The sequence below is a fragment of the Tasmannia lanceolata genome, unplaced genomic scaffold, assembly GCF_043159265.1.
Source record: "Tasmannia lanceolata isolate RefF3 unplaced genomic scaffold, GAP_Taslan_0.1 ptg000003l, whole genome shotgun sequence".
NCBI lineage: Eukaryota > Viridiplantae > Streptophyta > Magnoliopsida > Canellales > Winteraceae > Tasmannia > Tasmannia lanceolata.
This window is the reverse complement of record NW_027518680.1, coordinates 61077941-61090872: the sequence shown is the minus strand read 5'-3', so window position 1 is coordinate 61090872 and position 12932 is coordinate 61077941.

Here is a 12932-nt window from a genome sequence, read left to right as displayed (position 1 = left end):
ATCAAAATGAAAAAGGGGCTGACCAAATCATGGGTGTAAGGGCTGCAAATATCAACAAAGGAGGGGCTGCGCATATCAAGGTAATATGGGCTACCATTAATTATCCATAGATGAAGTATTTCCCATTCAACTATAAACCCAATGATAAGTAGGACATTACCTGAACTGTATGGCAGAAGTGAGAAATGGAGGTGGCTAATGAGGGAAGATGGTGTGATGAAGGGTAAATGGCAAGGGTTTCATTGACATCCCTAAGAACAGGATTGTATTGGTGATACACTATCTTGCAAATTGCGTCAAACCCAATTCAACCCATGCTACAATCTGACCCTCTAGACTACTACAGGTCCAACATGAAATACACTGAAATATGGAACCCCAAGCAGCTGCAAGGAACTAGATAAGCCAACCTGAACATCACTGGTTGACTACCAAACATGTCTTTTATAAACACTATTGAAAGGAAAATCTATACATGAAGTCAATTATCCTCCTTTTTCTCAACAAAACTGATTCTACTAGGCAATGCCCATAAATAAATCCAAGAATATACAAACCTTAATCTTGCAATCATTCAAGGTCAATTCACATCTTATTGCATGTATGCAGAAAAGAACTAAATAGAAAACATCATTTTTAGGTATTATAGCATACAATATGATTAAATCATTCGGAACAAGCATTCATTAGCATAGAAACAGGTTTATGTTCATAGATTCAACCAAAGTCATTTGTAACTTAAACAGAGCTGATCAAAATAAGAAAAAGATAACACTATAATTAATCCACACAGCTTCATAAGATGAAAGTTCAGGGGTAATAAACTGAAAATGTGATTGAGAAAACCTTAAAGCTCATTTAGCAATACTTATAAAAAAATAAAGAAATGAAAAGAAAATAAATAAATAAATAAATAATGAAGGATCATACCTTTCTATTATGGCTGCCAATTACCTCTCACATTTGCTTCTTCTCAGTTATGCCTAATCACTCCCTTGCTAAGAATTTTCAGTGAAACCAAAGGCAAGATCTTGAAGTAGTTCAAATTTGTGCTGAGTTTCTAATCTGAAACGTGCAGCTTTGGATCAAAGGCTTAAAAAGTTGTTCTAGAGCAAAAATAAAGCATTATAAACTCTGATTGCCTTTTTCCTTAAAATCTGATCCCTGCTCCATCGTAAAAACTCCTCTCTGAGAATGTATTTTCCACTGGAATTGATGATTTTAGGCTATAAATATGCAGATTGAAGCTATCACAATCCATATCCAGGTTTTCTTGAAGCCAGCTAGAGGTTTCTACAGAAAAGGCTTTGAGATTTTAGATTTCTAGGGTTTGGGGCAAGGAAATTGAAATTCTAGGGTTTCTAAAGTTTAAAACAAGGATTGGCAACAAAGAAAGCTAATAAGGATAGAGAAATGGAGTGATTGAACCGAAGAATACATCCAGCCGGATCTCCGGTTAACTCACCGGAGAAGATAAATGTTTGCCGGAATTTAGGAGAAGATGATCGGAAAATAGGACTTTGGGTTTGAGAAAAAGGCAAATTATGATACAACTTTGCAGGGATAGTAAAACAAGGTAGCTTGAGAAAGAAAAAGGTAACCGGAGTTTGGCCAGAGCTCAGGCGAGCTTGCTGGAGAAGAAGGAATAAGAACGAATGTTAGAGTTTTGGCTCAGATCTACTTTCTCTCACTAAAATCCCCACAGCTTCTTTTTCTAAAAGAAACATATGAAAACCCTTCTTCCAATGAAAATGAAGCCTTAATCATCTATTTATAGGCATTGGTCCTAATTTTTTTACTCCCCACAAGTTTCTTCTAGACATCCCCATGTGTTTGTCCTAACATAGATTTTGTGTGAATTGGGTGGTCTATAAGAAACGCTTAAGTAAAAAAAAATGATAAATTCTTGCCCTTTAAAATGTACAGGAAGACCTCTGCTGCAAAAATATTCCAACTGGACCACCTCGAATCTGGATAAACTAACACCCCCTTTCTGCTATACTATTTTAACCTACACTACCGTCCTCACTCGTTCACTAGGCAAACATTAACGGATTTTAATGAAATTTTAAAATGACCTTGGTGGGACCCTGACTTACCATGGGATAAAATTTGGGGTCTCAAGTCATTCATTTGATAAGGTTTTCAACCAAACATGGCTAATTGGGGTTTGGTCAAAATGGGGTGTCTACACTAGCACACCCTTAAGGACTTAAATTGATAAGTGAATAGCCATAGTGGTGTACCAACATGTTGGGACCCATATGGCACTCAACACAACATTGAACAAAACAAAGTTCTGAACAAACAACCTGGACCAGCAACTAAATCCTATCAAAACTGGTTTAAAATATTTTTAAATATTTTTAAAAATATTTTTAACAGATAGCTCTCATTTTTCTCATATCCGTAGAGTATAAAGACGTCGAAATCCGACAAGAAACGAAAGATATATGAATCTTTCAAGTATGAAGCAGATTGCTGGAAATCTAGTCTCGGAGCTCCAAGAATTTTTCTCGGAACTCCGAGACATTTCTCAGAGCTCCGAGAAAACAATCAGGCACAAAAAAAATATAGCTGTTGTGGCCCAACTGCTAGTTGACTGTTTGACCCAGTTTTGACTGTTTTGCCCCCCAAACGGTCATATTGAGTTGGGACTTCATATATACCTATTCAAATGGTCTAAAAGAGATAATGAACATGGTCCAACTCTAACAAACCCTTGAAAATTATTTGGCCATCATTTTTGGATTTTTCTCTCCCACTTCTCTTTGTGCCTTGATTTTGAGAAATCATTTGAGAGTGGATTAGGCTATACTTTGTACATCTATTTGAGAGATTTGTAGTGAGCTTCAACTTGCATGCCTACATAGAGGCAAAGCTTTTAACTTCTTCATCGTTGTAAATTTGGCGAAAGGAACGCCGTGTAAGTTCCTTGGAGAGTTTGGAATCGGTGGCAAGGGCATCCATGTTTAATTCCCTTGGGTGAAGCGTTTAGAACTCGGCGAAGTATGAGAGTAGGTGTAAAGGTGGCAAGGGCATCCTCATTTAATTTCCTTGGATTGTAAAAGCCTTGGAGCCGGGCGTGGTGGAGACTTCAATAGTGAAAATCCTCAAGTGCGACCTTGAGTAGAGTGGAGTAGGCCGTTGGCCAAACCACTGTAAATCTTTGTGTCACTTGTGATAGTATTTCTCTATCTCTCACTCCCTCCCTCACTCTCTTATTTGTACTTTGCATTACATATTTAGAATTGAGTGAGTTAGCATTGGCATTTTACTTAAACACCTCTACATTGCTAATTAGGCCACTAAATCTCCTAATTAAGTGTGTTGTTTGACAAGGGTTTTTAAGCTTATATAAATTTGTTATATTTGATTAAACTTAACTATTTCAACTTAATTAACAAGGGATAAAACTAGGGTGATTTTAGTAAGAGTTTTTAAAAGGGAAAGTTTTTATGAAAACACCCAATTCACCCCCTCTTGGGTTGCCTAGTGGGATTTCAGAAGGAAGAACAAGGCGGACCTACATGGATGTTTTGTAACAACAAATCCACAATTGCCTTAACAAAGAATCCAGTTCATCAAAGGAGAACGAAGCACATTGAGATCCGTCATCATTTCATTCGAGAAGTCACAGCCAAAGAAGAAGCTGATTTGAAGCATTGAAACACTGAAGATCAAGTGGAGGATATTTTCACTAAAGCTTTGCCGGAAGACAAGTTCAAGAAATTTCGTGAGATGATGGGAGTACAATCATTCACCTAGTTTGAATTAAGGGGGCGTGTTGGAATTAATTTAATTGGTAACTAAACTTGTGGGGCCCATCCAAGCCACCCATGTCTATCTTTAGAAATTGTGAGAGTCCTAATTATTTAGAATTGGATGTAAAGTTGAGTCGGTTCTCATTGTTAGGTAGAGTTTTTTAGATATTTTGTTTTTATCATTATCTTATTATTTTTAGAAGAAGTTAGTCGGTCGAGAGTCCATGTGTGGGTAGGAACAAAAGAGACAGAAACGTGTGATTTTTTCGTAACTCATAGCAACATCTATTTAAAGATGCCTATGTCAGTAGTTTTAAATGAGATGAATGAAATATAAAAATACACAGTAACGTTCTCTTCATATAGAAAAGCGTTTTATATCCTTTTCTTGTTATCTAAAATTCTACCAACGAAAAAGTCTTAAATGTTGATAAAAATCTCAAAACATTCTCTAAACGTTTGTAAGAACACGTTACCAATGCACCTTAGCGAGTGCCCTTAGGGGAAAAAAAAATTTAATATGATCACAGTTGCTTTCTTTATTCAAAAGTGATTTATTTGTAGAAGAAATGCTTTCATCTCTTTTCATTTCATTCACACCATGTTCGGAAATTGTCTATAATATCTAGAGCTATGTGCTTCCACAGATTGTTTTGTGCTCTATCCCTGTTATGATGAATGTAAAATAATTGCCCAGATGTGGTTCCCACTTTATGACGAAAAGCTATTGGATTTCTCGATGGTAAAAAAACAGGTCTATATATATTAAACACAATACAACCTCTCTCTCTCTCTCTCTCTCTCTCTCTCTCTCTCTCTCTCTCTCTCTCTCTCTCACACACACACGCTTACACACACAATCTCTCTGATGGTTTTTGAGGTTTACAGGAGTAAAAATACTCCCAGTGGATACCATGGCTCTTCAATTTCTCCGCATATTTGTTGGGTTTTCCCGGGAACTTGATTTTTAGTGGTTTTTATCTTTACTATTCAATTTCTTTCTTTTCTGTTCGTTGTTTCTCTACAAGTATCTTGACTGATCTCTAGGAAATGGTTTCTGAGCTCGAACTCAAATAGCTTATATATTGAGAAACTTATATATTTGTATCTAGCTCTTATCTTTTTCTCTTACAAGACCCTACCCAAGTGTAAAACTCATAGCATTCCTCCCCCATCTATTTCATTCTTTAATCAATTTTCAAACTCTTCTCTGTCTTAAATAACTTCCAAACCGTGCACCGCATGGTTGGTCCTCTCAGTAGTATAGTATATAATGATAAGCATAAAGAAACTTATTTTATAAGATACCAAATAGCTTTATAGAAATTTACATTTGTAATACATTAGGCTGCGTTTAGACTGCCAAAATCAGGAATCACAATCGACTTCATATTCCATTTCCTATTCCATCCTCCCTTAAACGTAATGAGAAAAAATTTTAAATAAAAACTTTTACTAAAAAATTCTAATAAAAAATTAATTTTGACAACAACGGAATCAGAATACCACTTCTTGGGTCGGGAAATATATTCCTGGCATTTTTTTCTCCCCTAACTTTGAGACGGTGTCAACTCTGCTCCATTGATTCTGTTTTTTTTTTTTTTCTTTTCTTTTCTGAATCATGAAATGTCGGAATTAGGCAGAATCGGAATCAAATCCCGATTACACCACTTCATTCTTTCCAAAAGCATCTTTATATCGGAGCAAGCAAAAGTACAGATGAGGACTACTAATGATCCAAAGTCCGCGTCTATTGGACTATTCTAACCCTCTTATTTATATAGGTTTATTGATGAATACAATCCATTGCACTTTTATTTTATCAGCGTCCATTTTGTAGCCACAAATTGGAGGGTTAGAATCGTCCAATGTGGGTGGATTTTTGTCCATGGCTAGATGGTTTGGACCATTAATCAAGTTGCCCTACTTATACTTTTTGTAGTCTTTTTTTTCCTTAGAAGAATATGCTCATCCATTTTATAGGAACCATATATTTAATAGCTACGAAGACATACATTTACAAAGTATTTAATAGTTTTAGAAAAAACATTTATAAGGTTTTAAATAACCTCAGTTGGCCACCCAAGTTTTCTCATTACCCAGAGTAATTAACCTGTGTGATGCACAAAGTAAGGAGGAGGAGCTGATTTTTTTAGTGAAAAACCTAGCACTACAATCAAATAACATTAGGCTAGGGGGACATTTACTGGCCGTTTATAAGGGCCGCCAGTATATGGATGTCTTTACCGCGGTCCAGAAAAACATCCGGTATATGTTTGACGATTTGCACTCGGCAATATGCAAGTGGGTTTTACAGGCGTTCTTCTTAAGACCGCAGCTATAAATTGACCTATAAAGGCCGTCTTTACGGGCGTTCTTCTTGCCACTCTGCAGGTTTCTAATTTCATCACTTTCTATACCCATGTTCCGAAAATGCTTTATTCCCGTGAATTTCCTCTTCATCTTTCAGATCTTTGGAACACCTGGAAAGGAGATGATGATACAAAGGTATGCTTCTCTTGTGTGTTTTTTCAGTTCTTTTTAAGTTGCTTTTGGTAAATTTTTTCTTTCTTGTTCATCTCCTAAATGAAATCTACATAGCCGTATTAACTTTTAAGGGTTTTGACGATGCTTTAGATTGATACGGTGGTTTAGATTGATCTCTCATACTCGTTTCATTTACTTTTTCCTCTTCGAATAAAACATGAGGCTTAGGGGCCATTTGGATACACAGATTTTAGAATCCGGGTCTGTAGTTTGAAAACAGTGTAAAAGATGGTTCATGATCAAACAGTTGTATGCTATCCTGACAGCGTTTCTTGGAATTTAAGTGAGAAATTCAGGTTTTAAAAATCTCTACTGCATCCTGAGATTTCTAAAACCTGGAAAAATGGGAGGATCTGCTACTCTCTTGCTGTCGGAAAGAAGGGTGAGAAGTCAAAAATGAGTCAAAAACGACGGCTGGTCCGCTTCTTCTTTTGTCTCTTAGTTACAGTTTTGAAGAAATCCCGGATTCTAAAATCCACGGATCCAGGGGCCGTTTGGATCCATGTATTTTAGAATCCTGGATTTCCTCAAAATTGTAGTTGGGAGACAAGAGAAGAAAGAGAGCATCCGTCGTTTTCTGATTTCTAGGGCTGATATAAAACTATTATAATCATTGTTAATTTGCACATAAAATTCTATGCAAATGTAACTATTTCGACATGGGGTTTGCTAGGGACCATTGCAGAAGACATTTTGTGGAACGGTTGTTGCTTGATAGTGCAGCCACTTCGTATGAATTAAATGAATTAGACAAAATCTGTTGAAAAGTGAGTCTATGTGGCTGCACTCTCATGCAACAATTGTTCCACAAAATGCCTTCTGCGATGGTCCCTAGCAAATGCCTTTGGACATATAGTTATATGAAACTAGTTTCTAGTCGTATCCAAATAGGACCATATAAATTCAAGGCCGCTCCCATGATATGTGCTAATGCAAGTTTAAGTTCCACTCTAAAGTCCAAAAACAAAAGGTTAAAAATTATTTATTCAAAACAAATGCTCTGAAACATAGGCTACAAATTGTGTGATAGCATGGGGTGGAATATGTACATTCATAAGGTATTTAATAGCTATTAAGAAATTTACATTCACAAGGTTTCAAATAACTTGGGGTTTGTCCTCGGCCACCTATGTTTCCCCATTATTTATAGAATAAATATACATATTGTTTTGAAGGTAAATATGATAATTGTTGTTAGCCCAAGGGTTCCCCATGGGTTCAATCAATCACCTTATTTTGATAACTTACAAACCCAAATTGATTAGTTTTATATCTAATGGGTTGCCTTCGGTTGTTCTCTAGACAGGACATTCACAGGGTGATTTATGCTAGCACATCATTGTGGCCTAATGCTTGAAGATGAGACAAACACTTGCCAAATGAGTTGGAGCACACAAGGTTCACTCACCTCTTGGAGATACAACCAAGGAGAAGCTCAACTTCGGTTATCTCAAGCATATGAACATTAAGAGGAACATCATCAATGGCAAAAGCTTGTAGTTCAACATGCACAAAGGTCAAATGGGCTCAAGCGTTGGTCTCACAAGCAACTCAAGCTGCAAATGGAAGGTCAGATGAAGGCTTGTTCGAGGACAGATCAAAGGGTTGAGAGAGCACTTCAACATGGTAGATTGTATATCCCCTCTCTCTCTCTTGGACATTTCCAAGATCAAGGCACATCCTTTATGGACCCTAAAATATGATTAAAATGAATTTCAAACCAAAACACAGTCTGCAATGATTTCAAAATGAATCAAACTTGAAAAACAAAATACAGTGCAAACCGGTCGACCGGACCCCTCTCGGGCCCCTCCAGTGTAAAAACACAAAACTGTGTTTTCAACAGCATGTGTCTCTCAGGCGGTTGAACCCGCTCAAGCGACCGGTATCGGTCGACTGAGACGGACCGACAAGCCGAGCCCGTATGCTGCTGAACAAAGTCGATCAAAATGTCCCAAAGGGGCGGTCGACCGGTCCCAATTGAAAATTCTAGCCGTTGGGATAGTAACAGCTAATTTAAAACTTGACCCAGTTTTTTACCAAAATGCCATCAAATGGCTAGTTCTTTGTTGGGGCTATATATATATATATATATATATATATATATATGAGGAAATGGTCTGTGTGCAGCTGCACAGACAAGCTATCTGTGCATGGCTGCACAAACCATAGTGGGGGCCACATTTTTTGGGGGATCCAAAGCATTCATTTGGAAGGAGTGTGTACCAAAAATCAGCCCTATAGGATCATCCTAACCCAATCAAAGTTGGAGGGGAAATGGGCAGACACTGTTTTTGCCCTTTTTTCCCTCCACAAATGGCAGGATTAGGATGATCCTAAAGGGCTGATTTTTTGTACACACCCTATCCATGGAAGGGCCTTCCAAATGAATGCTTTGGATCCCCCCAAAAATGTGCCCCCCCCCCCTCCCCCATGGTTTATGCAGCCATGCACAGATAGCTTATCTGTGCAACTGCACACAAACCATTTCCTCTCTCTCTCTCTCTCTCTCTCTCTCTCTCTCTCTCTCTCTCTCTCTCTATATATATATATATATATATATATATGAGAAAACGGTTCCTACACATATGTGTAGAGAGTTCTCTACACACTAGCTTAAAATACAGTGGGGGCCCACATTGTTTGGGTGATCCAAGCCATCCATTTTAAAGGCCCTCACATAGATAGGGTGTCTACAAAAAATCAGATCCATAGGATCATCCCAACCCTACGATTTGTGGAGGTAAAATGGATGTCTTTAAACCTTTACAAATTAGTCCATTTTTTGCCTCCACAGTTCAAATGGTTAGGATGATCCTATGGATCTGATTTTTTGTGGACACCCTATCTATGTGAGGGCCTTAAAAATGAATGGTTTGGATCACCCAAATAATGTGGCCCCCACTGTATTTTAAGCTAGTGTGTAGATAACTTATCTACACATATGTGTAGGAACCGTTTTCTCATATATATATATATATATATATACATAGAGAGAGAGAGAGGAAAAGGATTGTACGCTCGAGTGTACCTAACCTTAGGTTCGCTCGAGTGCCAAATCACATGGGTCCCACATTTTTTTTTTGGTCATCTAAACCATTCATTTGCAAGGCCCCATCATAGATAGGGTGTGTACCACAAATCAGCACCATTGAATCATCCTAACCCCTCCAAAACTGGAGTGCAAAATGGGCAGATTTGTGGACAAACAGTGTCTATCCATTTTGACCTCCACAAATGGATGGGTTAGGATGATCCTATGGAGCTGATTTTTGGTATGCACCCTATCTATGATGGGGCCTTGCAAATGAATGGTTTAGATGACTAAAAAAAATGTGGGACCCATGTGATTTGGCACTCGAGCGTACCTAAGGTTAGGTACACTCGAGCGTACAATCCTTTTCCTCATATATATATATATATATATATATATATATGTGTGTGTGTGTGTGTGTGTGTGTGTGTGTGTGTTTTAGGGGACTTTAATACTTGATCATTTGATCCCCAACAATCTAATCCCTTGTTTTCACACTTGCAATCTATCTTTGGGAAAAACTCACTCTCACCGTCTCTTATGCCTTGATCTTGCTATGTCCTGAGAGATTAGTTTAGGAATTACTTGTAATCTTTATTGAGAGTATTTTAGTGAGCTTTATTGTGCATTCAAGCCTCAAAGGGAGCTAAGCTATTGTTCTTCATCTTGAGATTCAATGAATGTAATTTGGAGAGGGCACTATAATTAAAACCCTCGGAAGATTTGTAAGGAGCCTTTAAGTCACGCGTAGTGTAGTCTTCAGATAGTGGATACCCTTAAGTATGAACTTGAGAAAAGTAGAGTAGGCCTTGGGTTTGAAGGCCGAACCACTTAAAAATATCAGTGTTCATTTATCTCTTGGTACACACCCTTCTCTCTCACTCTTGTTGTGCTAGGTTGTGATTAAATTTTTGTTTACTTACTTGAGTGGGTAATTAATATAAAACCTAATATCTACTCATAACTAATTGGCTCTTCATCTAATTAATCAAGCTTATAAAGCTTAATTGTGTTTTGAACTCAACTACACATCACAAATTAATTAAACTTATTAATTAGTGCAAACAATTTTGGTAAATTGGGATAGGTTTAAAAAGGGCAAAATTTTTATAGGAACAATTACCAATGGGGGACAAAAATTAGGGGGAATTATCAACATGACCCTTGCTTTTCAGAAATTACCAACGAGGGACAAAAGAGGTCTTGTCAGTAAAAGCTGGACAAAAATGCCCTTTTCTTAAGCAACACGTTTTGCTTTTCCACTTTTCCCTCTTCTCTTTTCTTTCCCTTTGTTTTTTTTTTACTTTTCTATTTTCAACTTTGTTTTTTTACCCTACCAGTCATCTTCCTCATCGTTCAGCCACCATTATCAATGTAAAGTCTTGAAAACTTGAATCGTGAGTTCATTCTCATCTATCTCTCTGTGTCTAGGTTTTGTTTTTCATTTGTTTTAGGGTTTTGCATTTCTCCTTCTCCCTTTCAGTGGCGGATGAGGAAGATGAATCGTAGGGTAGAAAGAAAAAAAGAAGGTGAAAATGAACGAGTGAAAAAAAAAAAAGGAAGTAAAAACATGTTCATAAGGAACTTGATAAGCCCATTTGGAAATTGGTAACCCCATTTTGATACTGGATAACCCCAGTCCTAGAGACTTAAAAAAAAAACCCTTCCAAAACTCTAGTACCCTTGGCCAATTTTCAGGGACTTGATAAGCCCATTCGAAAATTGGTAACCTCATTTTGATACTAGATAACCCTAATCCGAGATACTTGAAAACCCCCTTCCAAAACTCCGTTACCCTCGGCCAATTTTCAAGGACTTGATAAGCCCATTCGGAAATTGGTAACCCCAATCCCAGATACTTGAAAACCCCCTTCCAAAACTCCAGTACACTCGGCTAATTTTCAGGGACTTGATAAGCCCATTCGGAAATTGGTAACCCCGTTTTTATACTAAATAACCCCAATCCCAAAGACTTGAAAACCCCTTCCAAAACTCCAGTACCCTCGGCCAATTTTTAGGGACTTGATAGGCCCATTTAGAAATTGATAACCCCATTTTTTATACTAGATAACCCCAATCCCATAGACTTGAAAATCTCCTTCCAAAACTCCAGTACCCTTGGCCAAATTTCAGGCACTTGATAAGCCCATTCGGAAATTGGTAACCCTACTTTTGAGAGTTACTAACCCCCTTCCAGAGAGTTGATTAACCCCTTCTGCTACAAAAACCCCCTGCCTATAGCAACTCTTCTAATGGCATTACAATTATGCTCATCATAGAAACAACAAAAGAAATGGATGTTGTATTCATTAAATGTGCTTCATGTATTACATCCCAATTCGTGTATTACAAAAGAAAAAAAACTTAAGTACATCAAAAAATGCGTAGCCATCTATTCATTATTACATCAAATTTTTCTTATACAACCACTTGTCCTCCAAAAAGTGAGTGAAGCCATCCATGCATTATCTCCAGAACACACCCTAAAATACAAACCGCTTAAACCCTAAACAAGATAAATAAAAAAACAGAGGAATGAAAAATAGTGTGAAACCCTAAAAAAAAGAAAAATAAAACCTAGATACAGAGAGATAGATGGTAAGAGCTTAACTTTCAAGTTTTCAAAACTTGCCAGCAACAATGGTGGCTGAACAAGGAGGAAGATGACTAGTAGGGTAAAAAATCAAAAAATGGAAAAGTAAAAGAAGAGGGAAGAAGAAAAAAAAAGGTGAAAGAGTGTTGTAAATGCCAGAGGGCATTTTCGTCCAGCTTTTACTGACAAGACCTCTTTTGTCCCTTGTTGGTAATTTCAGAAAAGCATGGGTCCTATTGATGATTCCGCCTAATTTTCACCCCCCATTGGTAATTATTCCATTTTTATAAGACAACCAATTCACTCCCCGCTTGGTTGCCAAACTGGGAATTCAATTGTTTTGAAGGTAAATATGATTATTTGCGAATAATGGTTAAAATAGTTTTATAAATGATATTTAATGGCTTCCACGGAGGCTTATACAAAAATAAGTTTAGCCTAAAATAATCTTATAGACCCTGTTTGGCATGAGGCTTTCAGAATCCAAGCATAGCCATCTCCAGAGTAGAAAAGGAAGGAAATGTGCTAGAAAAGGAAGGGAAGGTGATAGGTTATTCTATTCTACTCTATTTTAGAGCTATCGGTGATCACCGGTTTCGTATCTTCTTGCATGAGATCATTAATATCACAGCTCACTTTCCCGCGTGAATATCACAAGCATGGTTATCCATAGATTTGAGAATCCGCGCGACCGTAATGACCGATTTTCATGGCATCCAAAGAGGCATTAGTCTTTGTTATACTCTCTATTAGCGAGTATCCATAGCATTCTAGTGAAAATATCTCAAGTTGTGTTAGGCATCCTGATATGCGTTGTCTTCGATGCCTTGCATTTAGGGCTGTTCATTATTCGGTATTAACCGAATAACCGAACCGAACCAAAATAAATTTCGGTTATCGGTTCGGTTTTTTTCTCATTCGGTTCGGTTTCGGTTGCAATGACATTGAAAATTCGGTTTTCAGGTTCGGTATCGGTTATGCAAATATAAATTCG